The 25,947-nt window shown below is 37.6% G+C and overlaps 1 protein-coding gene across 1 annotated transcript in view; it reads left to right on the top strand.

Annotated features, from left to right (window-relative positions):
- The window catches only part of THSD4 (thrombospondin type 1 domain containing 4), a 214,888-nt gene that overhangs the window by 102,808 nt on the left and 86,133 nt on the right, over nt 1-25,947 (top strand). The window lies entirely within an intron of this gene.

Genomic DNA, 25,947 nt, shown 5'->3' with positions numbered 1-25,947 from the left:
TTAGCAGAACATTTTTGAAGGGGACTAAGTTCCTGCTGTGATGTTAAACGCATGTTCTTGCAAAGCAGATGCTGCTTCTTCGACATCGTCTTGACATAAGATTCCAATAAATGAATGTAATCTTGTTTCCCTAAAAGGCTGTTTCCCCACCATATCTGTATGACCGATCTGTAACCTTTAGCACACACAGTTTTACCCACTTAGTAGAGTGGAAAGTGCAATGAAAAGAAGAATTGGAATTCTTTAGTTGTAACTTACTTGGTGTTTCTGGTGATGATATTCAGAGCAGTTCGGTCATGGATTTGCTGTCACATAGGTAAGAAATAGCATTCTTTGGAGGAGATAATGGGGGACTGTGGAGTCTTACACAGCTTGGGTAATATGAGAAGGAAATGTTTGTTTCACACACCTATGCAGTATGTGCAGTACAGCAAATATCTTGAAAACACGACTTTAAATCAACTGCTATTTGCTAAGGTTTGAAAGTACTTAGGAGTTGGATGTGAGACTACATTATTGCAGATTCCCCAGAAAGCAGTAACCACGTGTGACTATGATGCTATTTCATGTCAAGTAGGAACTAATGCAGCCTGGAATTGCTGCAGCTAGAGACTCAGGATAATAGGTTTGCCTTCCATTTGCGGTGGGTGAAGGGTTATACAATTACTGTAGTTCTGTTCCTCAGTTCAGTAACCAGGTGTAGCTCGAATATTGATTTTACTCATACTGAAAAATGAAGTTTTCTAAAAGAAATCAATCTTTTGAAAAAAGGTAATCTTTTAGAATAACTCTTTTAATTTTTCCGGGAGCTTTTATGATCCAAAACAATATGAACAAGAGGCAGTGGCACTGTTCCCCCGAGGAAGAGAGGTGGCTGATAGGGGAAAATGGAGGAAACATAATTATTAGAAGGAAATCCAGGACTGCATCTCAACAAATTCTTTAGCAAATTGGTCCATTTTTAGCAATTTCATTACTGCTCAAAGCTATTTTAGGCTGAAATTTATTAGTTCTATTAACTATTGTGCTGGAGCTTGAGATGGTGACTTTATTGAAGAACAGCAGAAAGATAGCTTGGAGCTCTGATTTCTCCATCTGGTCCATCAGGATTCAGGACACCTTTTCTGTTGTTGCTGAGGAAGTTGTCACTTCTGTAAGATTACTCCTGACAGCACAGTGATAACACTGGAAAAGCATCTTTGTTTTGATTGTTGTGGGTTTTTTTCCCTTTTGGTATGCATTTAATGGTGAATTGTTTCCTTTTTGGCAGGTTCTTTGGGAGCAGGCAAATTTTTAGAGTGATGGATATCTCTCCGCTGAAGAGAACATTATTTTAGGGGAGAACAATGAGTTTCTTGGAGCTACCAATAATTCTGTAAAAATTAATAAATGTTATTCATGCCTTTAAATTTAATGCCATAAACATGCATGATTTTCTTCTGAGAGCATTGCTGGCTAGTATGTATTACATTACTTGAGAAAGGATGGGATTTGATGTAGGGTTGTGGGCGTGCCTCACCTTCCCCCTGCTTCTGGTGCCATTTGACTTCAGTGATTCCACTTGCTTAGACAGATTTCTGTATTTTAGAGACTGCATTAAGTTGTTTTGATCAACACTTGAATCGTCTTGAGGTGAAAGTTCTGCATTTCTGTCTTACTGAATATTTTTCTTCAGGTGATTCAAGCCAGATGTACCATACACACACAGAGGTTGTGCTTTATGTGAAGTAGAAATGTGGGTTTGGGTTTCCATAATTTTCAGTACTTAAATGCAAAGACTCCTATGTCTGAATTTACAGCCATTGCAGAAGATCTCTTTGGGGTTTGTGTTGCTAGACCAGATCACATTTTGTTATGGTTGTATATGTGACAAAAGCTGAAGAAGAACTTGGCTAACCTTTCCCATGTTTTTAAAAACAAAAGTCCTCACATTTATGCAGTTATTTCATGATTTTAAATTCTCATAAACAGTGCACGTAAAAAAAGTTTTATGTAGTAAAATAGTAGAAGGACTAAGTGTGAAGTATCAAGAGATATGAAAGAATAGGCATTCACTAAAGCTTATTTAAATGAAATGAGAACACAGGCAAATTGGACTCTAAATTTTGTGTCTTAATATTAAAATATTCATTTCAATTTGTGCTGAGAGAGAGGAAACAACTGTTGAAATAGATTCTGGTGTCCTTGCACAACCACTGAGTATTGTGAAGTGTCATCTCATTGTTGTGCTGAATGGATGAAGTACATATGCACTGAAACTCTATTAGTGTCTGAATAGCCAGCATTTAGACCCTTAAGGTGGTATGGTGGCCTGCATGGAAGCATCCTAAAATATCTGTATTCTGTAAGACTAGAAATAGTCATAATTGTATATATCTCCTACCATGGCAAGACTTCATTTTAAAGGGATTGTTGCAGTTTATGCTCACATTTTAAGAAATGGGGCATGACTGAAAAGTCTTTGACCCGTGGAAATCCTACCTGCACAAGGATATTGTTTTACAGCCTATAGAATTTTATTAAAACAAATAAATTTTATTACTGCAAGATTTGTTTGTTTAGAGTTGGCTGTATGTGGCAGATGCAGTTTATCTTACGTGCCTGAAGTTTGTTAAGTCTCTTTGCCAACACAAAGTCCCAGTGTGATGGACATGACTTCTGAACTCTGGAATGCTTGCAGTGGACTCCTAGACTGCTCCAAGGTCATTCACCTCTGTTATGGACACTAATGAATTTGTACAGCTACTGGGGCTAGACTGGAGCTTGGAATTGCTTGTGTAAGTTTGTTTCCCCTCCTCTAGTATATTTATAAAGCTTAAATTTCTATTTTTAGGAGAGCAAGACTTTTTTTTAAAGTTACTGTTTTGCAAGTAGTACTTGTACATTGTGATATCCATCCTGGATACTTTACTGCTGCTGTTTGTGCTCATGGAGACCAGATACGGGATAGAACCAATTAAACCAGTCCAAAAGGAGCTCATAAACAGCAGTGTTAACTAACTGCATCTTGCTGCACTATAAAATGCTTAACTTCTTGTGTTAGGGCTTTTTAAAATGTGTGCTTCCAGTTGTTGTTGCTTAACCTTTAAATTGTACCAGATACTTAAAGCAGTGTATATTTCTTTGCTTTTCAGGAGCCATTACAGCAAACTGATGTATTTTCTGTGAATCTAATGTATTAGGAGATTAAAGTCTTGTGTTTTTGTAGTTATATTAGTGAAAACAGTACTTTAGAAAAGCTTCAGGCTTATTTTGCACTATGAGTCATTTTTAAAAAATGGGTTCATCTTATTTGTTTTCTCCTGCAAGGCAGCTTTGCTGAGGAAAGTAAGTGTAACTGAAACTTGATCCCTCAGAAAATGTGTTCTGTTTAGTTGTTCTAATGTTAAACTTTCTGGTAACCATTTTATAAAACCACAAAAAATCTTATCTGTCTGGTGTTTGGTTATTTGAACTGTCATGTCTAAGGGCCATTCTGAGAGAGAAATAATTATTCTAGTTTTATGAAATAGAAAGCTTTTGGGTTTGTTTGTCAGAACCTTATTATCTTTACCTACCCTGATCGTTAGGAAGCATGAGGACTCATGCTTCATCAGTCCAAGACTTTTCCAAGACTCCATCAGTCTTGGAAAAAATCTCACTCCTCATGTATTTTTAAATCATCTTAATAATATGAAAGAAACCATTGCCACTTCATATACTAGAGACTTAGAGCTGCCTTTGCCACCACTGTCTTTTGAACATCTGTGGTGCAAAAGGGGAAGAAGTCAAAAGTCCTTAGTTTCACCATTTGCATTGTGTTCCAGCCCTCAAGTTTTTCTGTGTCTAACTTGCTGTAGAAGTTTAAGCTGCAGGACTGAATTCTTGATTACAGCAGTGCACCTTGTTCAAATTATATTCCAAATTCAGACTTTACATGCATTGTTTTAAAACCATTTAGTATAAAGTTCAACCCAATAACAAGTGAGGGAGGTGTCAGTGCTTTAGCAGCATTGGAGAATAGTCTGGATAAATGGTGAGAAGCAGCATAAACACCCTTGGACAAAATGCTTGCATGCTTTTCTTTTACTTATGTTTCTGATATCTTTATTGAATAAATAGTCCTAAAAGTGCTCAGTTTAGGTTTGAAAATATCTTGGTAGAATTCAATAACTTGGATTGCCAGCTAACTCTGATTGTTGTGACTTTCTGTAAATGTAGTTAAACCAGTTGTTATGTTGTGCACATTTCCTAGAAAGCTGCTGTGCCTTCTTACAGCTTTGCTGAACATTTGTTCTCCATTCTGCTTTTCCCCTTTTTTAAGGGCTTGGGACCAGGCCAAAGAGTACAATTATGCTTACATGGAGCTCGATTTTTAAATGCATGCCTAACTAAGCAAGTAAGCAGTCCCATTAAAGTCAATGGGATTAGGTGCATACTTGGAGTTAGGTGCAGGCTTAAGTGCTTTGATGAATTGAAGCTTTACTGACTGACTGAGTCTTGTAACACAAGAAAGCGTTTCTAAACACAGATATGCTAATGAAAATGTCTAACTAATGTATCTCACGTGGATGCAATCAGAAATACATATTTAATAGGGGGAAAAGTTACAGTAGATGAAAAAATAGTTAATGACACAAAACTCTTGAGGAACAGTGCCCACTGCTGTTGCACTGAAGCAGGAGGTCCATCGTGCTTCATTTTTTTGTTCATTTTGGTGGGAAACAATTGCAGCCAACCTAACACAGAGAGTTGTGGTGGCAGTACTTTATCAAGTCTTGAACAGCATCACTGCAAAATCTGGCAATTACTCACATGGGACTTCTGGCTCTATATTTTTACTGGATTACTGCAAACTAGCAATTTCCTTGAGTGATCTTACTTCCGAGTGTAAAATTTTCTCTGGCTTTTCAGTGGTTCCCAGGCAGAAATCTGTATTCATGTAAACAAAGCAATGCTATGATTGTTTTCCAACAAAAAGAGAATTCATAAAAAATACAAAGCAAATAAATCTGTTTCTGAACTGGAGCCTTTGAGAAATCTCAGAGCAGTGTAGTGATCAGCATATCCTGTGACAGCGTCATCAAGGCTGTGTTCATTTGCTGTCAGACCCATGCTTGTATCTTTTTTGGACCAAGGCTTTGCATGCCTCAGCCCTCAGCCTTCCCAGTTGTGAGAGCTCACCTTTGGCTGTTGATTTTGAAATAGTGTCACATGAGTGCTCTGGTTGTGCATGTGGCAGGGCAGCACCTGGCTCTGCTTGGGAGGGGAAGGCCAAAGGCAGGACAGGACAAGGAAAGCTCCTTTATCCCTGCAGCTCCTTGCTGTCTGCTGCTCTCTAGGAATAAACAGGAGCACTGAGCAGGGCCACAGTGAGGCTGTGGACAGGTGAAGAAGGAACCTATTCTATCCAGGTTGCTCAAATAACTCCCCAGACAAGGATGTAAGAGGTGTTTCCATACCCAAATTTTCTCTGTTGCCATGGCATGATTGAAATAAATATTGTTCAGATCTTATAGGAGCATTTTAAATCTTCAGTTTGTACTTGTGCACATACTGTGAAACCAGATGATCTTTTCTTAATCTTTGAAGACTTGGTTTTTCTGGAGACCCTTTCCCCCCTCTAACAAGCCCATTTAAGTAACTGCACAAGTTTACAAGCAAAATCAAGGAACTTTGCAAAGCCCTGGAAGGTCTTTACTGGTCTCATGAGGGCAGTGGGCTCTAGTTTGAGAACATCTGCTGTACACAGTATCAGGTATTATGTAACTGAATGCTTTTCAGATGCCAAGCTGTCAAGTTTTTTATTCCTGCTATAACATAAAGTTGTAACCAACAAATAACAAGACAGAATGGACTGGATGTTTTGATACTGTTCGATTGCTCTTTGCTGCTGTTTCTGACTGAATTTTTCCTTTAGGAAATAAATATTCCTTTAGGGAATAAATAGGTTTTGTGCTAAAGCTTATGAGAACAAAGATGTGTGTTGAAATCACAAGGTTTCTCTTTTTTCATATGTGTTTTCTTGTTTTGACTTGGGGACTTGAGAAGTTTAAGCAAATCCATAGGTTTTGTGATTAAATAGTGAAACATGCATTCTGTGTAGAGAAAGAATAAATCATGTTTTGCAAATTATTGGATTGTGCTTTTATGTATTTGGGGAGTGTTGGAGGCATAAGTAAAAAACATAGGCAGATTTTTAATCCTGTCACATACTCCCAATGGGATACTGCCAAAGATTAATATAAACCAGTGAGTTTTGCAAATGTACCTGCAGAAGCAGTGTCAGGTTTCAGTGTTCTGATAGACCCAGTTGTTCTTTTGTAGGTACTTTGTGTCATGGACTTGTGCTGCAAAACAAGTAGAGCAGACAAAATTACGTCTGTAGGGTTTTTTTTTTTATTTGTCTGAGACTAGAATGTGTAAACCACTCCTTTTAATTTTAAGCCTCTCTGTTTCCTTGGAGCTTTTTTTAAAATTCATACTTCAGCTTGTATTTCTGATAATATTTTTAGCACAATATAATTTATCTTGATAGTTTTGGCCCAATAGCTGAGTAATTTGATGTCAGTGGAACTATTTTGTCTTTATAAATGTCTCCTGTCTTAATATTCTGACTTCTGAGCTTTTCAGTAAATCAGATTTTATAACTGCAGCCTTTTCTCTTGGACTGGCATATTTAGGATTCCTACTGCATTATTGCTAATGATTTTGATGAAAGATCTGGATGCCTGTGATCAGTCTTTTTACTGAAATGAACTTTGGTTCAGAAACACTGTTGGGTGAGTCTATTGCCTGTCAGTGGTAGCTGGTGTGGTGGAATCCTCAGGATGACATGCTTGGCTGCAATGACATTTTGTAAAAACATTTTGAGGTGCAAGAAGAGGGAGGACTGACAGTACTATAGGAGTGGTAAACTTCATAATAACCTTCTACTTTAAAAACCTCCAGAACTGAATGGATGGTATGAAAGCCAGAAGTTAGTGATGCATGCACATTTGTTGAATTATTTTTCTTACACTAAGCATAGTTTTGATACAGTGAGTATTGAGTTTGTTTCCATGTCCTGATCCAGTAGGTGATGTGGTGTCTCTGCAGAGAGGTTTAATTCAGAAGCTTTCCTGTGTTTTCACTTTCTTTTTCCCTTTTTTGTTTTAGTCTCTTGTAAGATAATAGTTAAAGTTGCACCCCTGAGACTGAGGTATGCATATGGCATCTAGTAAAAAAAAATTCAGCCAAAAGCCTCAGGCGCCCAAGTAATCTACTTCCAGCTTGCTTTGAAGTAATCTTTTGCCATGCTTTTTGGCAGGCAGATACAAGGTTTTTTGGCTCATGCTCATTGCCATGCAGAAGCTTTGTAGCCACATGATGCTGATCCTGAGTGTGCCTGGTACTTTGTCTCAGAAAGGCATGTGGTCTCACTGTTAAATTTTACACCTTTCACCCTTGCTCTGTACAGGGAAATTTGGCATCTGGTGAGTTTGAAGGAGGACAGAGCGAGTTGCATCTGCTGCAAAGTATCATGTAGGCATTTATTTAGAAGTAACTGTATGGAAAAAATTGCAAAATGTACCACCTTTGGCTGTAAGGCAGAAGTACTCAGTGGAAAACTGTAAGCAGGAATCTGGATGTTGCTCTGTGGTGTTTGTGTTGAGTGGGTGCACTGATTTATGCAAATCTTTTGTGGAAGTTTTTACCAGTAAACCTCAGTTTTCACATGGTGGACAATTCTTTCAGCAGCTGAGCCTGGGGCTGTCATCTAGAGAATATTATGATTCTGAAAACATTTTAGCATGCCAGCCTTCTACTCAGGAGTAATTAATTTCTATAATAAGGTTTTAGAAGGCTTAGTTAGTAGTTTACAGTTTACTGTGTTCAGTTGGCTTTTTTGGAATCATATGAACCCCCCAGTGACTTGAGTCTCTGGTTAATTCCCTGGCAGCATTGCCAGTGAACCTTGTGTGGAGAAACCTGACTCCTGGCACAGGAGGATTGTGTATCCCAGAGCTGGTACAGCTGCACAGAGCTCAGGTCGAGCAGTTCAGCAGGAGTGACCTACATGGCTCAGTGCAGGGCTGCTTCAAACCCTCCAGGGGCTGATGTTACCCGAGAGGACGAGGAGGAAATCGGCTCATGTGTTCTCCTCAGTTCTAAGAACACTGCTGAGGAAAGCTGTGCAGCCTACTTGTTAGGGTGGGTATGCTGGAAAATAAAAACCCAGATCTTTTTCAAACTTTTGACCCTATAGCATTTAGCGCATGCTTTTTAATGTCGAGGATTCTTGACAGCTTGGCGGTTTTTTTTCCCTTTGAAGATCTTTTTGAGGGACAAAGAAAGAATAAGAATTTGATTGCATACAAAATGTAAAATGTCATCAGGAGTTCATTTTGAAAACAGTTGCAGACTTCCTGCAGCAGCTTTTTTCTCTTTGTCCTTTTGAGCATTTGTTTTTCAGTGCTATGCCAGCTGTAATAGCTCTGGGCATAACATGGGTGAAAAATCTGAGATTTTTGGAGATGTTCCTTTTGGAACAATGGTGGAAGCCATTTGCCAACACAGACCTGACTCCGTAGTTGTTGGTTTAGCTTGTCACAGCTAAACTCTGTAATGTTTTGTCACAGCTAAATTCTCTAATGTTCTGTACTCAGAGCAAATCCCTTGAGCACTCCCTCAGGGTCTCTGCCTTGCACAGCAGTGTGTGTGCTGGTGAAGGCCTTCAGCAACCTGGGAGTTTGGGGTCCTGAAGTCACTGGTGCCTTGCTTAAAAAAATGCTCCAAGTACTTACTCCTGAATGCTTTATTGGGATTTTGAAATACTGAGCTGAATTACTTGCTTGAAAAGTGGTTTACATTTGTAATTTAATTTTTTTAAAATTTATTCTCAAAATGAAGAAGTGTTTAATCTCCAGAGAATAGCACTCCCAGAAGCACATCAGAAGCCTAATGCTGAATACAGGGAGCAGTCATTTTTGAGAAAAGAATACTTTTAGAGATGTTTTAGAGATATTTTTATATTTTTGTTGCTTTATGGGGGAGATTTTCTCAAGGCAGTGGGAAAGATGAACACAACAGATGTGTGACTTGCACCAAGATCTCTGGTTCTTTTGCACTTCAGGTGCTTTTGAAAATTTCCCCAAGGGCAAGGTGAGTTCTTGACTAAATGGATTTCATCAACTTTTCTTTGGATTTGCTAAGCATTGAATATTAATTATTAAAAGTTGAAGGTGAAATTCAAGATGAAGTTTTGCTTTTGGAAGTCTTTTGTAGCAGTGCCTTGTTTCATGAGCAGATCCTTTAGTGAATTGGAGGAATTCACTAAATCAAGTCTCACAGGGTGAGCTCTAGTTTTCTATTTGCCTTATCTTTGATGTCAGTGGCAATCCCTTGAGGGTTGTGAAGGAAGCATTCTCAGGAGCTCTGTGGGTCAGAAGTGCATGTCCTAATTCTGATCACTGTCACTGACACACCTCTGCTCCCCAAAGAGGAAGGGCATTTATATGAAAGTTGATGGATGTTTAGGAATATCTTTTTCTGTAGCCATTGCATCTGCAGTCTGTGTCTTACTGCACAGGGAAAATGTTATTGCCACCCACAGATTCTGTCAGGAAAGGATTAAAAGTTCAGGAAAACAATGGAAAGCCATATCATTTTTAATTACTTGATAAACTACAGATCAAAGCCATTCATGATTATGATGTTAATAGAATGTCATGGTTACAGTAATTGTGTCACTTACAGAAAGAGAAAACCTCTTTTAAAATTGTCAGTAGAGAGAACCTGGGTTTGTTTGTTTCTCATTGGCTAAGGTGTTACAGCCTGGTGCACAGTTTTTGTATTTGACTTTCTTACTTGTTTAATAACTAATTTAAGGTGTCCAGTTGAGTTTTGCAAGTATATACTTTTATTGTTTTATAAAGCTTGGTTCTTAAATACATTCTTAAATTTTCCATTTTAACTTTTTGTTTTGCTCATTTGGCAAGCATTCTAAATCATGACCTGAATATTTTATATAATCTCTCTCAATATATCCTGAGATAACCACTTCAAAAGTATTACTCCTCATGTCTTTGCTTGGATTCAAAGTGCTCACAGTGTGCAACTAAAGGATGTTAGGTTCCTGTTTCACAGGATCCTGAGCAGAGGCACTTACTGTGAGTTCACACTAAAGCAGTGAGAGTCTACCTCTAACCCATTCAGTTGCTGCACCTTTTTTTATCATCACACTTGTCTTACAGTATCCCACCTCAGTTAATCATGAGTATTAGTCAGAGTCCTTCTCCTCCCACTTGTCTCCCATCTTTTCATCAGCAGCTTCTTCCCTTCCATTATGGAATCTGAGCTTTTGTTACTAACAAATGTTACCCTGCTGCAGTAGGTGTTCTCTAGTCTCCTCTTTCTCCTTACTCCTCATCACTGCAATGTCAGAACTCCTCCAGGAATGTTTTTCATTTTAGCCAAGGGACCACACAGCTAGAAAAAAATCTGCACAGGGAATAAGAACATAGTGCAAAAAGAATATAATCCCTTGTTTTGCCATTTTTAATGACCCTTTTCTGTGCCCACTTAGGTTCGCTGGAATGTTTGTATTTGCAAACTTTCAATGCAACTGTGCTGTCTTCTTGCCTTTCCACAATTCTGAGAAACCCTTTATTCACTGGTTCCTGTTTAGGGTCTCTTGTGTCAGGAGATGGGTGGTGGATACCTGCGTGATCATATTTTCATGTAGTAATACTGGATAAAAAGTTATTACTTTATAGACAACTGCATATTGTATACAAAAAGACCATTGGGAATAATCTGTAAAATATCTTAAGCTTGCCTGCCTTTGGGAAGTCTAAAGCATTTGTTTGTGAGATGGAGCAGTGAAAGGTGATTAGATCACACCTAATTAAAATGCAAAATTTTTACTAGTTCATGACCAGCTCAGACAAACAGTAGCTTTCCCAATGTTTAAGAGTTCAATTAAAAATATTTTAAAATATTTAACATTTGTTGCATTCTCATTGTACTTAAATAAGCAGTAATGACATCAGCTATCAGCCTGAATTTATGACATTAATTGCTATTGTAAGTTGCTCTCCTGCCCTGTATATTTTCCATACAAATTCTGATTTGTGATAGAAACTGAATGAAACTATAGTTAACTGTTAAAACTGAAGAGCCAAAAGCAGAAAATACAGTTTTATACCTGATTGGTATAAGACTATATTTTATGAGTATTAGCCCACAGCTTAGAAACAATGTGGTGGAAAGTCCAGGTTTTGAAAACATGGTGAGGGAAATGCTAATAAAGATGTTTGTATGTGATAGACTAATCAGTGTGGGTTAAAACAAACAAAAGTCATGTGCCTGAGTTAGCCAATTGCTCTGTCAGCCTGACACAACGTGAACGTCATCAGTGTATGTTTCTTGAACAGATGCTAAACTGTCTACAGTGTTCTAAGTCTCTTCATGGCTGAGCTCTTGGCTGCTTGATAAGTCAACTGAATTTAATCTTGCATGACGTGAAGTATCTCAAATGTGTGGTGCTGTGCTCCTTCCACTAAATCAACAACTGCCCCAGTGTTGTATGATACTGTGTAATCCTGTGGATTGCAGTTGAAAGGTTGCCTAGTTTTGCCTCTTTAGTTGATCAGAGTTTGATGTTTCTGCCAGATTTTGTTCTGTTTGTTGAATAAAAGAATGTAGAACAGAAGACAGGAAATTAACACAAATTTCAGACTACCAAGGAAAACAAAAACTTATTAATGAAGTCACATCAACTTAATTACCCATTAAAGTAGTTGGCATAATTTTTCATACTATATTAGTAGAAGCATATTCAACAGACATTCAGTGACATCTGTCTGAAATGTGCCCTTCCTTTTTTCAGCTATTACAAAGAACATTCTGTTTAACTTTCATTTTGGTTTGTTTGTGTAGTGACAGCAGTCTAAAATAATTTCCAGCTTACTTGCATATGTATCCTAAATTTCCCTAGTGTCACCAGCTATTTGATCACAGGATCATGGTAGCTGTCCTTGACAAATAGTTCATGCAGAAGCTTATCTCAAGCTGTGTAATGTGAATTTTAAATCAATCTCTTCAGTTTTCTTGGTGCATGCTCTCAACAATATACATTATTCTGCACATATAAACTGTCAGCTTCAAATGTTTGAAATCTGTATTAACTTCTGTGTAGGATTAAAAACGTGCCTGCATAAGAAGAGAACTGGGGATCACCAAAACTGTTTTAATAAAGAAGTTGTTAATAATTTTCTAGAGATGTGTTATGTAACTTTTTTGTATTGTTCTGAAAATCTTTGCAAAAGTGTCATTATTGCAATTACCTGCAAATAACTACTGAGCTAGAAGAAACTCTTGCAGAAATAAGCAGCCTCCATGAGTTGAAAGAATTGTACAAAAGTCATGAGGACATTTGCATGGCTCTCTAATAAGAAAACAGACACATGAGGAGTAAAGACCTGTGGAGGTTTTTCTATTACTTCCCTGGCAACAACTGCACAAAGACTGTGAAAGAGGGAAGCTGTCATTGTGTGCGTGGGATCTGGGTGCTTTTAAAACTTCTGCTTCTCATTTCTCTCTTCATTTAGGGATCAACCATAAGGAATGCTGAATGTAAACCCACTGTAATTTGGAAGTGATGATTGGAACTGCATCTTCCAATCAAACTATCACAGCCTAGTAGTTTTCTATCTATGTCAGATTTCTCTAAATTTCTCTCATTCTCTAAATTCACTAATATCTCCAAAATTGTGAAATTTGGTCTTCATTCAATGCTGGTGTTAAAATCCAAACTTGATTTGAATTGTGTTTGTATATGGCTGTCCATCTAAGAACACAGATCGTTCCTTTCATGTGTGCCTAGGTGTAAGAACTTAACTTTTCAGAGTCCCTGACCATTCCATAAACACAAGATCCCCATCAGCCCTTCTCACATGGCACAATGAAGAGAGGACAGAGGGAGCTTTACATGCTGTATAGCAACAGGACATGAAGCTTAACAGAATTGCTTCACTGTACAACTGCAGTTCTTTCTTACTGTAAAGCTAATTTAAGGCAAGCCTCATTTAGGGAAACCAATCCCAAATCCTCAAGTCAGAGGTTGAGGAGGCACATTTGTAGAGTTGTCTGCCTCTGGCTGAAAGAAGACTAAAGGTAGCTGCAAAGAAAGATTGAACTTCTATAGCACAGCAGTTTATAACAAGTATTAAAGCCCCTATGAGGAACAGTTTCATACTGTCTGATTGTCATGTCCGACATTTTTATTGCACAAGTGCTTACAGTGCTGTACTTCTGCCAACACACAAATGAATCCTTTCTAATATGTTTGCTAGGGGATATATGGTCAATGTCCTGGTAGTCCATATGATTTTACTTTGGAGTTTGATCTTGATTTATGCAGTTCTCTGGCTTAATTTGTAAAATATCAGAATTGTCCACTAAATTTGCCATGAGATATTTTGGTTCTAATGGTGAACCTGTGCATTTAATTCCAGTATGTGTTTTCAGGAATGAGTATTTTGTCCTAGTTAGAACTCTTTAAATCACTGCAAGCACACAAGCACACAGAATATCCAATGTTTGCTAACTTCTCTTATATGAAATACTGATTAGAAAAAAAAATGCATTACATAAAGATCCTCACTTTCATGTCACATGGTGGCCAGACACAGCAGCTGAAACCCACATTTAGAAATGAAAACATTTTAATATAGTGAGAGTCGATAGACATGCATCAAAGTGAAATGTTATTTTTGTAGTGATCAGCAGGCTTCAGACCTCCCAGGCTAATCATAAACTTTCCAGGCCAGTACAGCTAATTTGTTCTCTTACTGCCATTGGCCTCCAACTCCCTTTCCAAAGGGAAACATCACACTTGCTGCTAGCTAGAAAATTAGCAAAAGGCCTCCTATTCCTGCTTTTTTCTTTAAGCCTGTTATGTGTGTGATACTTTGGTTTGTATGTACAGTGTCTATGGGTGTGTCTTAGATGTATTCCTGAATAGAACTTGGATGAGCTACCCTCTCCTTCTCTCAGCTTATATTGCACTGGTTACAGCAACCATATGTTCAGGCCTCAGCTCTTCCTCTAAATCATGCCCTCCTTTCTTCCTGGAAATGTTAACCTGGGAGAATAAAAGGGGGTTTTGAATATTTGTCCAGGCTATCCAGATGTAGAACATTATGCCCAGTGTTACAAACCAATGGATTTCTACAGAGTTACACCAACCATTTTTACTTGTGTGGAAGAGGCACTTTGAGATGCAGAACAGGTATTCCAGAGGACAGCTTAAGATGATTAAAGTTGCCAGATTGCATCAAGTCAGTCTGGTCAGAGCTTCTTTGAATTGGCAGATGCTGTTCATCAGTGTGTCAGCAGGCTGGAGCTGAACAAGATACAGACCCTAGAGGTGCTGGACATTTGCAGTTCTTTAAGGGGAAAAAAAAAGAAAAAAAGAAAGAAAAAAAAAAAAAAAGAGCAGAATTGGAAATAGCACCAAAGAAATGAAAGCCTGTCTGAATCTCTGTACAGGTGATGGTCACAGTTTGGCCCCTCTGCTGACAGAACCTCAATTCCTGTGCTGCTTTGGTAGCCATATCTGTTACTGCTTACATGTTAAATGGAGCATCCCTGAGTATGCTTTCTTTTTGAAGCTTAAAGAAGCTTTTTACCATCATGATTTCATTTTTTTCTTCAGCATTCCCATGGCTGATGGGTGAAATGAGCATGTTTAATCAGTTAAAGAAGAGAGCTCTGTGTGTAGTGTGTGTGCCTATAAAACACTGTAGGTTCAAAGAGCAGATGAGTGTGTAAGTTAGACAGAGGACCTTGACATCAATTATTAAAAGAAAGCAGAATTCATCACAGAAAGAAGTGTAGAGTTTTTATTTTCTCAAAAATATTTCTGAGTATCTGTTTAAACTCAGACTTGAATGGAATTTTAGTTGTAAAAGGAAAAAAAAATCTACTAAGATGTACTGTAATACGATTTTAAAGATTTTGATTTTGCTGTGGTTTTTTTCCATATGGAGACAGAACAAAATCAGCCTATTTCAGAAGTAGTGTGTTTATACTGCTGCTGTTGTATTGGATTAATTGTGTGGAATAGGTGGGATCACGTGTTCAGTATGTCCCTGAGAATTCCTGTATTCCAGTGTCCCCACAGACTAAGCAAGTGTATGTTCAGAGTAAACATTGTGTGACTGATGGGAGTGGTAACAGTGATGGTACTGGGGTGTGCTAAAGCCTGAATGAATTTATGGCAGAATGCAGAATTAGATGCAGAATTGTCATACATTGCATAAAATGTGTCCTCTAGAGCAAATTCATTAGAACTTAATTTCATATAAAATTAAAAGTTTGTATTTCTTATGCATAATTCCAGTCCACTTTTCTGAACTCTGAAGCAATTCAGAAAGAACTTCCAGCTCAGAAATTTGAATCTGTCAGTTATACACATACTGTACAAATTATGACCAAGGTGGGTGCAGCCTGCAGTACATTCAAAGGTTTGACTCTTACAAAAATGTTCTCCATAGTCTTACTATAACCCAAGTTAAAATAGAGCTACCTTAATATAATTTTTCAAAACCTGATCACATCTGATAAACTAGTAACAGTCCTTATCGTGGAGCAACTGTTAGCTCTCTTTTCTCTTTGTACTTTAGGAATTACATCAATGAGTTTGACTTCAAATTCTTAGTTGCCTAAAGGCAAGAAGTTACTTTGCTTCCAGCACTCTTTGCAGAATCACACTTCTGACAATTTTCTTTGTCTCTTCAAGTGTAAGATGCACCATCCTGTAACTGATCAAACTGTCCTGTTGGTTTTCAGTTTGGAAGAATAATGTTAAATTAAGCATAATGAGGATGTCTTTTGGATTAAAACCCTATATATTCTTCCAATTAAAACAATGTGTTAGGCTACTCATAACATGAAGTTGCTTAGAGAAGACATTTGTTAAGGTAGGGGTGTCTGTGTGTTGTTTTTTCTTCAGCCATATAATGGACAGTTCCTGCTTCCTACTATTGTGTCCAATTAAAAAGAATAGGTTTTCTTAGTCTAGAGTTACCCTTTACAGTGCTGCTGTGGAATATTGGCTTGTATATTTCTGTAGAGTTTTTTCTTTTTTCTTCTATTTTTTATATAAAATGACCAGGTGACAGCAGCAGACTTTCTCAATTTTAAAATTTGCTGGGAAAGCTGTATTTGATTTCAAATCTAAACCTATCCATCACTTTGTGTTCCCATGTAAGTACAAGTTGTTTTTGTAATATGGCTATTGTGTGAAGGTGAAAACTAAGTACTGCTCTTGGATTCTCCACGCGGGTCTGTGTTTTGAAAGCCCTGCTTGCCAAAGATGTTCTTGTATTTAAATAAGCCTTATGGGCAGGATAATATTGCAAGAGGAATGTGAAGGAGCATTAATATGGCTGAGTGAGGCCCTATATGTTTTCCTTTGAAATATCTTCCTTGCTTGCCAAACCGCCTTGGCAGGGAATAGCATGAAGCCTAGATGGGGAATTATGGATGTGTCCTATATTTTTCTCCACAATGAAAGGAATAGTCTGTGGCTCCTATACAGATTGAAAGGCAGGGATTGAAAGTGTTGGGGTGGTAGGACAGACCCACGGAAGGGCCTAATTGGTAATCTCCTAAAAGACCCTTAGAAGCTGATTATGCTCTTCCTAATGACACATAGAATAGATGATCTTGAATAGGGATTTGTAGAAAACTTTTCTCTCCTTAAATGTATTGTTCTTCTAGATATGGACATGAGAATATTTACTGAAACTAAGTGTAGTATCTGATTTTGAATCCTTCACAGTTAAAGTTTTTAAGAGAGAAGGAAAAAGTCAAGTTTTTTTCAAGAAACAAAGGTTACCAACTTAAAATCCAGTCCTTACTAAAAACTTCAGTGTCTCTAGGTTGCAAAAAATCCTGTTAAGTTATGATATATTACATGTCCTAAGAAGGAGATTTTAAAAGCTTTTTAAAGATAAATGCCTAGTATTCTATGGTAATACTTCATTATAAATATTTTCATTCAAAGAGTAGTGCTATATGTAATTGGTAATTCTTTGTCTATTTTGGCTTTGGATGAGTAGTCATTAGGGTTCCATGGCAGATTGAATTTGTTTAATGTCATTTACCACATTTTAGCCTGTATACTAAAGTATTGTTTTGATCCACTTGCACATAATGTGTTTAGGAATTTGTAACATTACATATTTTGTATGTATTAGACTTCTGGTCTAGCATATTGTGCAGAATTATGCACTGCTAATTTTTATCTATGAAATGTTTCATAAGAGAGAAGAATATCTATTCTTTTCAGTAAAAAGAGAGAAAAATCTGTGTTATATTAGAAAAATGAAAGAACTATTTACTGAGATTGAAAGAGAAGCAAACAGTTTCCAGTCAATCCCACCTTTTCTGATTAAATATAAATTAACTAAGGCACTGTAAAACAGCACTTACTTTGCAAGCTTGAGAGAAAAAAAATATAGACCCAGCAGTTCAAAATGTTGTTTGGAAATTTGTGGTTAAGAACAGATGCTGAAAACCTTATCATCACACTTTATTTGGTGTTTTCTTGGAAAGGGATAAAATGACCAGACTTAATTTTAAACTTGCTTCTAAATCAAGCAATGACAAATATGCAAACTTAAATAGACAATACTGCCAGTGTGGAAATGGTGACTGGATTTGTTTGCCTACTTGTCATTTGGGGAATTTTTGTATCTGTGTGTGCCTTCATTCTCCATGCAGCTGTCCAACATCATGGCAAACCCCAAAAAACTACAAGTGGACAAAAAAGTAAAGATGAGACAAATATACTTTAATTTTTTTTTAAAATTCTTAATTTTGTCATTGTTTTGGATGCTTGCACAGATCCCTTGAGAGTGTATCTAAACCAGCAGTGGGTAAGTGGTTTGCAGAATACACGTGAAAAAGGCAAATCAAATCTAAACCAGGTATGCTACCAATGGGCTGGCAGGGCTCTAACACTGGTACCTCAGGCAAATAACTACCTGGGGAGTACTATGGCATTGCACAGGAGGTGGCACATGGAGCTGTGCCTGAAAAACAAGTGATACATTCATTGAGAAATAGCTCATTGTGAGGAAATCTTCCCTAAAACATTGATGGAAAATTATTTGAGACATGCTCCACACAAATATGAAATTATTGTATTGAAGAGATTTGGAACTGTGCAGGAAATCTTCCAAAGGAAATCTTCCTTCCACAATGAAGGAATTTTCTGTGGGTTTTATTCACTTGATTCTTGTTGGAATTCTGATTGTTTTCCAGCCATGTGATGGTGTTGGCTGCACAGATGTGCTTTTACAACCAGATTTCTCAAGCAGTCTGGTTTTATGTCTCTCCACGGGCCTTTAAGATTAGAACTGGTATTATTGCTAGCTTTAACCCACATAGACAGTCTGAGTATGGGGATAAAGTAATCAGCACCATTTGTGTCTTTCAGAATACACACAGAGAATTTTTCCTCACTTCCTTTGTTTTAGGTGACCTTTTAAGAAGTAATTTTTTTTCTTAGTGTTCCTACTAGATTTATTTCTATATTTATTTACACCTCGTTTCCAGCACGGTATTTCTAGATTTTGTGCCATTGTGTTGAGATTTTACTGTAAAATTAAAACTGAAGTTATATATATATATATATATATATATATACACACACACACATACACTGGTTTTAATCTATCAAGGGTTAAGAATTACATATAACTGCTTACAAATAGAATGGCATGCTAACTGACTTCTTAAGAAAAGTTTTCAGAGTATCAAACAATTTCATGCATTTTGAGCTTGACTCTCCTCCTTATATAGTAGAGGAGTGTGCCTGAATTTAGACAAGTTGTTTGTCTCATGAGAAAACTGGACAGTACTGAACTTGTTTCAGTTGTAGGATTCAGGAAGGGAAATTTCAAGTTAAATTATACAGGATGTGCTCTGGGTACTCAGAGACTCATCAGCTGTTTATTCAAGTATTTATCAGTTTTGTGAGTTGCTAATCCACTAGTAAACAGAATATTTGAGACACAAGAAAGCGTAATTATTTTAAGGTGCTCCTAACCTAGTTTGAGCTGCATATGAATTTTCAGAATTCATCCACATGCCATGTAGCTCAAGATTAACATAGTCTGTAGGTATATGGTTCCAATTTCCTGTGTAGCAGAAATCAGCCACGCAGAGTTGGTCATTTTCTCTTCAGAAATGGGATGCGTACTTGAAAGACACCTAGAAAAATGGAATGAAGTCTGTGCTACCTGTGTGCTTCCCAAGCTTTTCAGCATGTGGGACCTCTGTCCAGACACCTGGAAGACTCCACATATACTAAAGGTTCACTTGGTTCTAATGGGCAACATGTGTTTAATGGGATTACTTTGAAAGCCAGCATACTTACAAGATAAACCATCCAAAAAATCTACTGTATAAACAACCAGATTTCCCAGAATTTCATTTTTATCAAGGCAATAAAGATGCACAGTTTCTATTTATTTAGAAAGAGTTTGTTCATTTTTATACATTTTACATCTGTAGAGAAAGAGAAGCCTTGTTTTAGCACTGCAGCTATGCTTCTAATTTGTACCTAATTTGCACCAGCAGTGTAACTGATCTGGTGGTGCTGTGTGTTTTTGACCTGGCATGGACCCCCAGTGATGAAAAATGAGCCTTTAGTCTACTAACAGGGTAAATTTTTACCTAGGCTGGTGTTAAATCTTTTAATTTGCAGTGCACTAGAGGGAGGCAGTATGCTGAGATCGGACAGTCCTGTTGGTGGAGAAAAGGTGAGTTGGGAAGATGGAATCAAACAGAATATGGAGAGGCTTTTGGGAAAGAATGACTGCATCTTGGACTCAGGAGTTTTGTAACTAGATGGGAAAAGCTGAGATGTGCTTGCTGCCCAAAGCGTAGGCTACAGTACTGTGAGATTAGTTCTCTCTGCTCCCTTCAGGTAGCCTGGGATGTGTAATGAAATTACTTTGGAAACCTTCCTCCTCTTTCTTCCTGTATTTGGATTCTGGATGAGTGTTTAATCCAGTGCATTTTGACCAGCATTGCAATTAAATCCCAAGTTCTCAGTCAACATATACATTTCCTTTGGCTACAAAACAGCTATTGTCCTCTTTTTTTTCCCTTTCAGAAGAGGGTGGAAGCTTGGTATTCCTATAAACTATAGAAAATACAATTGGATCATGACTGTATTGAACATAATCTTGGACAAGTCTTCCAAGATTTTTTCTAATATGTGATCTTAATCTTTGATTCAGTACCTCTGCGTACCTCTGTGATTTTCATGTTATGAAAATACTTAAGAAAATAATATTAAAATTTAAGTGTGAGGAGAACCAGAATATGTTCTAAAAATCTTAATGCCTTATTAAGGAGACCAAGACCTGATTAACAAATGCAGAAATAAATAGCTTTGTCACAAGATGAATGGTAGTCAAAAATTAGAAGTTCAAATAATGGTGTCCACTTGCTCTGTAGTCAAAATGTAGTGTTGGTCAAAGGAAGGAATGCCTCATAAATGTCATCTTATTCTCCTTGCACTATGCAACTACTGTCTGGGGAGGCAAAGAGGTGCTCTGAGAACTTGGGATATAAACCAGAATTCTATCATCAACATAGAGAAAATTGGAATATGGCCATGAAAAATACACATTCTAGCCCAGCCCTGGGCAGGTGATAACCAAAGGTCCTTTCCTCCCTCTAGCACACTGTAATGCCAGAAGGGGGAGAGGGATTATAGATTTAGTAGCAAAGAAAAGATTCAAGATGATAAATCAATTTGAGGTTAATATTCAGCTCTTTGAAGTAGGACCTTCTTAGTAAAGTCTGGCTCTGTAATCAAAAGTTTTAGCTTTAGGAAGCCAAGAGAAGGGGAAGAGGAAGCAAACGTGCAGATTTCCTTTTCAGGGTTTGAGTGTAGGTTAAAAGCATCGTGCAGTGCCAGTACCATGACAGTAAGAGGAGAAAATGGCATGGTCATAAAGGTAACTTGATATTATGGAAGGAACTGACAACTTCCACTGCTGTAACCTGTGCTGGGCTCACCTAAGCACAGACCACTGTTCGAAACTTGCTTTGTAATGCTGTTTTCACAGGATGTCATCATACCTTTTTAATGGTGTGTACTTTCTAAACTGATCTCTATGAAGTCAGAAAAGAGAAAGAAAAATATGAGAAACAGAGAAATCAAACTTGGAGTGACTTTAGATGACAAACAAATGGACAAATGAGGATTTTGCAGTTTAGGAAGGTGAATAAGCAGAAATAGAAGTTGAAAGTTGGAAAGTAGTTAACCAATAAAAGTATTAGTCAGGACACAAAGCAATGTATGGAATAATTGATTACAAATTCTTTAAAGAGCATTTTTGCACAGCAACCCTTTGTCTTTTCCATAACTGTACAGTGGGATCAAAAAAGTATTAGACATATAGATCGAGAAATCTCTATCTTCATTATGTATGAGGTATTCTGGTAGCCAAACAACATGTCAGTTTTAGGGACATAGCTATCCCCTTAAATGCTTCTTTGTACAAGAAATTGTGTGAAGTCAGCTGCTTTCTTAACAAAAAAAAAAATGAGCCAAAGGGTACGAATAAAAGCTTTGTGTTACTTGGGAAAGTGTTATTATTTCATATCCTAAATGAAGTTAAAACTTCAACCAAGAAAGAATGCTGAGGTGCAGTGGAATATGTGTGAGGCTCTGGGACTTGTTTCCTCCAAGGTGCTCCATGTCTGGGCTTCCCTTCCCAGGGCTGCATGAACTTAACCCTCATGCTGCAGTCACAGCTCACCCTTTGCCTTCCTCCCCAGGCTGTGTGGGTTTGGTTTTCTTCGACGGCTTCTATAAAAGTCCAAATACTCCTTGGTCCTTCTTGTACCCATGGTGATTTCATCTGCTGAAATCCAGACTCAGTGTGATCATGGCTCTTCCAAAAGGACTGCAATAGCAAGAACTGCTTTAGCTGTAGAAGGCAGAGGATAGGAGAGAATCTCTTGCCCTCTTTCATCACCCTGTCTGCCAGTGAAATGCAGAAACCAGGGGAGTGAGTGTATGGGCCTTCACGGGGGTAAAGAAATCCCTCAGTGGTTCAGCTGCAGTATTTCCTGAATCCAAGAAGGTAGGGTAGGGAAAGACACTCTGCATCCATCCTTCTCAAGGACACTGGCTTTTTTTCAAGGAAAATGTATTCTTTCTGCAGTCTAAATTACCTGTCTGCTCAGGCACATATAATGTGGCAAGAGACTGCTTTATTTCAAGTGTTTAATTTAACACAAATGTTATTTTTAAAATAAAAGAAAATAACCTCATAGAAGAAATTTGGAGTAAAATGTTATGACCAGTGTCTTTCAGTAGTTCAGGCTAAAGGACATGGTAATTTATTTTAACCTTAATACATCTGAATAATTAATTCAGAAAGGAATGCTTCCTGGAAAAAATGAAATGAGGTAATGATTGGAAATGCCTATCTGACAGCTATAAATATGGCAGCCATCTTTACACATGACTTCATCAACATAAAAATTTTCTCCCTTCCTTCTTTTTTTTAAGTAACCTGTAGATCACCAATTGGAAAAAATGACCAATTAAAATAAAACCAAAGCACTCTAGATTTTCCACTTGATCTTTTAATTTGTACTGAATTTCTTGTACATTCAGCCTTTTTCCTCCTCTGTTAAATTTTTACATGGAACACTGAAACAAAAACATAACACCTTTTCTTAAATAGTATTAGACTATGCAGTGTCTACTGCTTTTCCTGTTAGTGATTCCTGGAAGACAGTGTCTGTCCAAAGCAAATGAATGCTCTTTGAAATACTTGTTCTAAGAAGCAGTTAAAGGACTTGTTGGTTATGTTATAGCAGCAAATTTATTTTGGCCTTCATCTTACTTTTAAATAGTTCTTTGGTTTAGGTGTTTCAGCTAAGCAGATTCAGTGGCATTGATTTGCACCTGTAGAGACAAAACATGACTTAGAGTAATTATCTTCACTGTATGCAAAATGCACAGGAATTGTCATTGTCTTGTTCTAAAGTAACTCAGCCAGAAATACGTAGTCATCCTCCATGTTACCTTGCTTTAAGAGTTTGAGAGTTAAGCTCTACAAACATTGAGGCTGTAGGAAGTAGAAAGGAAGTCTTTAAAAAGTTGTTTTGACTCATGTTTTGTCTATTACTACTTTTATATTAGGAATTTGGTCAACTTTCTAAGCTGATATACCTTTAGCAGAAAGAAGTAGCTGTGATACTTTTGATACGTTTAACTTACTTGCCCTTGTTTGGAATTCAGGTGTGCAGTTGCCTCAGGAGGAAGGTAGTAAGCAGACTTCCTAAACTAGTTGATGTTTACAAACTCTTTGAGACTGACAGCTAATTTTTTCACAGATAAATGTCAGTACTTTCTTAATAAGAACTGTACTATCCAAAGGTTCTTTTTTGATATATGTATTTTTATTTCTGAGAATAAGAGATGGAACTTTTTCCCAAAACATGATGGCTTTTTCTAGTTTTTGTTTTTCTAAACTATAATTTTGAATTTTCTGTCTCTATTATATACCTAAAATAGCATTATTATGCTGTTACTTTTGCTATGTTTCTAAGTAAAAGCAAAGATGTTTTTATGTTGAAATTACAGACAGCTTATTTCTTCCATTTTGCTGTTGCAAGGTATTTTGGTTTCTCTATCTGCTACCGCACAACTTCATATCTGAAATAGCCCATCGGTCATAAACAGATTTTTTCTATTGCCCCAGTAGTTTTGTAATCTCTCTCCAGTGTAGTGATTGTTGAGGTTTGCAGAGAAGTTCTGATCTTGGTTGCAGCAGTGCCAGTTTGGCATAGTGTAAAGTTTCAAGTTGCTCTGTGCTGCAAAGAAAGGCTGTGCTTGTGCAAGTGAACCAGCACAATTCCACCCAGTTCAGTGGGATAAAGCTGGAAGGCACAGGAGCAGGTATGAACAGATCTCTGGTCTTAACATGGAGGACAGAGCACCAGCTTCTGAAATTCAGGAAATTCTGCTGGTATTTTTCACAGAGGAAAAATGAAATGCATATGGAAAGAATTAGTTATATGACTTACTAAATGGGAGTGTAGTTCAGTTTTCTGTGCTCAGAAACTCACCCAATAATATTCAGCTAGACTTCAGTAAGATTGGTCATTATTAGCAGAAAATAAACTGTTCCGTGGAATGATCAGCAGAGAGGAGACTAAAATTACAGGTACTCTTCATTTTCTTAAATTTGCTTTTCTGCCTGCCATTAAAGAAGAGAAGATTGGCAATATTGTACCTGTGCTATATATTTATTCAGAACAACTAGTTCACTTTGTGAAGAACAGCAAAACAAGACAGAGTTAATTTTATGGAAGCAGTAGTCAATCTGCATGAAGGAGCTTTCATCATTGGGGCTTTTGTTACACACTGCAATCTGAAATGGTGTGTTCTTTTGAAACTTTTTCAAGCACTGAATCTATTTTCAAAGTATCATAGTTACAGCTCTTCAGTTGGAAGTGTTTTGAACTCCGGTTTAGTTGGCAGTTTGCTCACTATCGTTTTTCCTTTTGTGGTACATCTAGATATTTCAAAAAAATATGGAAGGACAGATTGACTTCCTGACAGGGTTTTGATGGAAAATTTCCTTAAGTTTATTTGGCTTTACATTTTTAGTCTGAAGACTTTGCCATAGGCAACCAGTGTACAAAGTACCTGTAATGGCAGCTCTGCATTTAGCTGTCAGCACCACAGTATAATCTGCAAACCTTCAGCCTGCCTTAAAAGGGGAGAAAATACTTCTTTACTGTAGGTCTTGAAGGGAGGTGTTGTATTTGTGAGAACAACATAGTAATGGAGAGTTCTGGATGATTTTTGACAGGAAGTACCATGAAGGTTGCCGTGTCAAGTTTTCAGAAGCTGCAGATCTGGCTGTCAGTCACCATTCTTGAGTCCCCAGCCGACTGCCTGTGGTGATTCAGATCATTTGGAAGAACCACTCTCGAGGTCCATACTGAAACTCTCATTCTGGCTTCTTAGATGTTCTTAAGCTTGTACAGCTCCTTGTGCCACTGAGCCCGGCAGTCCTCCCTGGCATGCCCTGGCACATCACAGTGCTTGCTGGTGCTGCAGTGGTGCTGCCAGGGCTGCAGCACTGCAAGGCTGTATCAAAAGGGAGGAGAAGGTTGGCCCGTGAAAGACGGTCTGCTGATTTGAGAGGTGAAAATGGGCAGGCTTTTCTGTAAGTGCTCAACAAACACAGCAGTGTGAGACAGCTTAGGCAGGAGAAGGTGGGATCTTTATGGGCAATAGTGGGAGTCTGTAAGAGGAAAGAACTGAGAGGGAAGATATACAGTGACAATGATGTCAAATTAATTGAGGTCAGATTTTGCTTTGCTGGAGAACCAGATATCCAGATATAAATAGGACAGAATCTGGACTTTTACAGCAGTGTGAATGCCAATTTTCTATACTGCTTTGGGAGTTTGACTGTATTTAATTGCTTTCTGAGGAAGATTATTTTATCTTTCACCTTTCATAGGAGAGGAAAAGAATGGTTGGTAAAGCTAGTTTAAAAATAGCCTGAGGAGGCTGACACACTCAGCTGTGTATACAAAGTTCACCAAATTACAAAAAGAAATATAATACTTAGTAATGGTGTTCTTCTCAGTTTCACCAACATTTTTACTTCCTGCCTCCTAAAATGTTGAAATATTTTCAAGTATACCTGTATTGTGAGTTCATGTGGTTTACTGTCTGACATACGAGACCAGGTTATTCTTGGGTCATATTTTTGAGATTTCCCCTGGAACCATATGGATAAGAACTATGTATTTACATGAAAGATGAGAATATAGCATGTTTTTTTGACTTCAGAATTTGGAACTTTAAGAAAGGCTTGCTTAGTCAAAGCAGGTTATTTGATGGGTGGATTGTTA

The sequence above is a fragment of the Sylvia atricapilla genome, chromosome 13 (assembly GCF_009819655.1).
Source record: "Sylvia atricapilla isolate bSylAtr1 chromosome 13, bSylAtr1.pri, whole genome shotgun sequence".
NCBI lineage: Eukaryota > Metazoa > Chordata > Aves > Passeriformes > Sylviidae > Sylvia > Sylvia atricapilla.
Note: the sequence above shows the minus strand (reverse complement) of the source record. Positions and strands in the feature narration are given on the sequence as shown.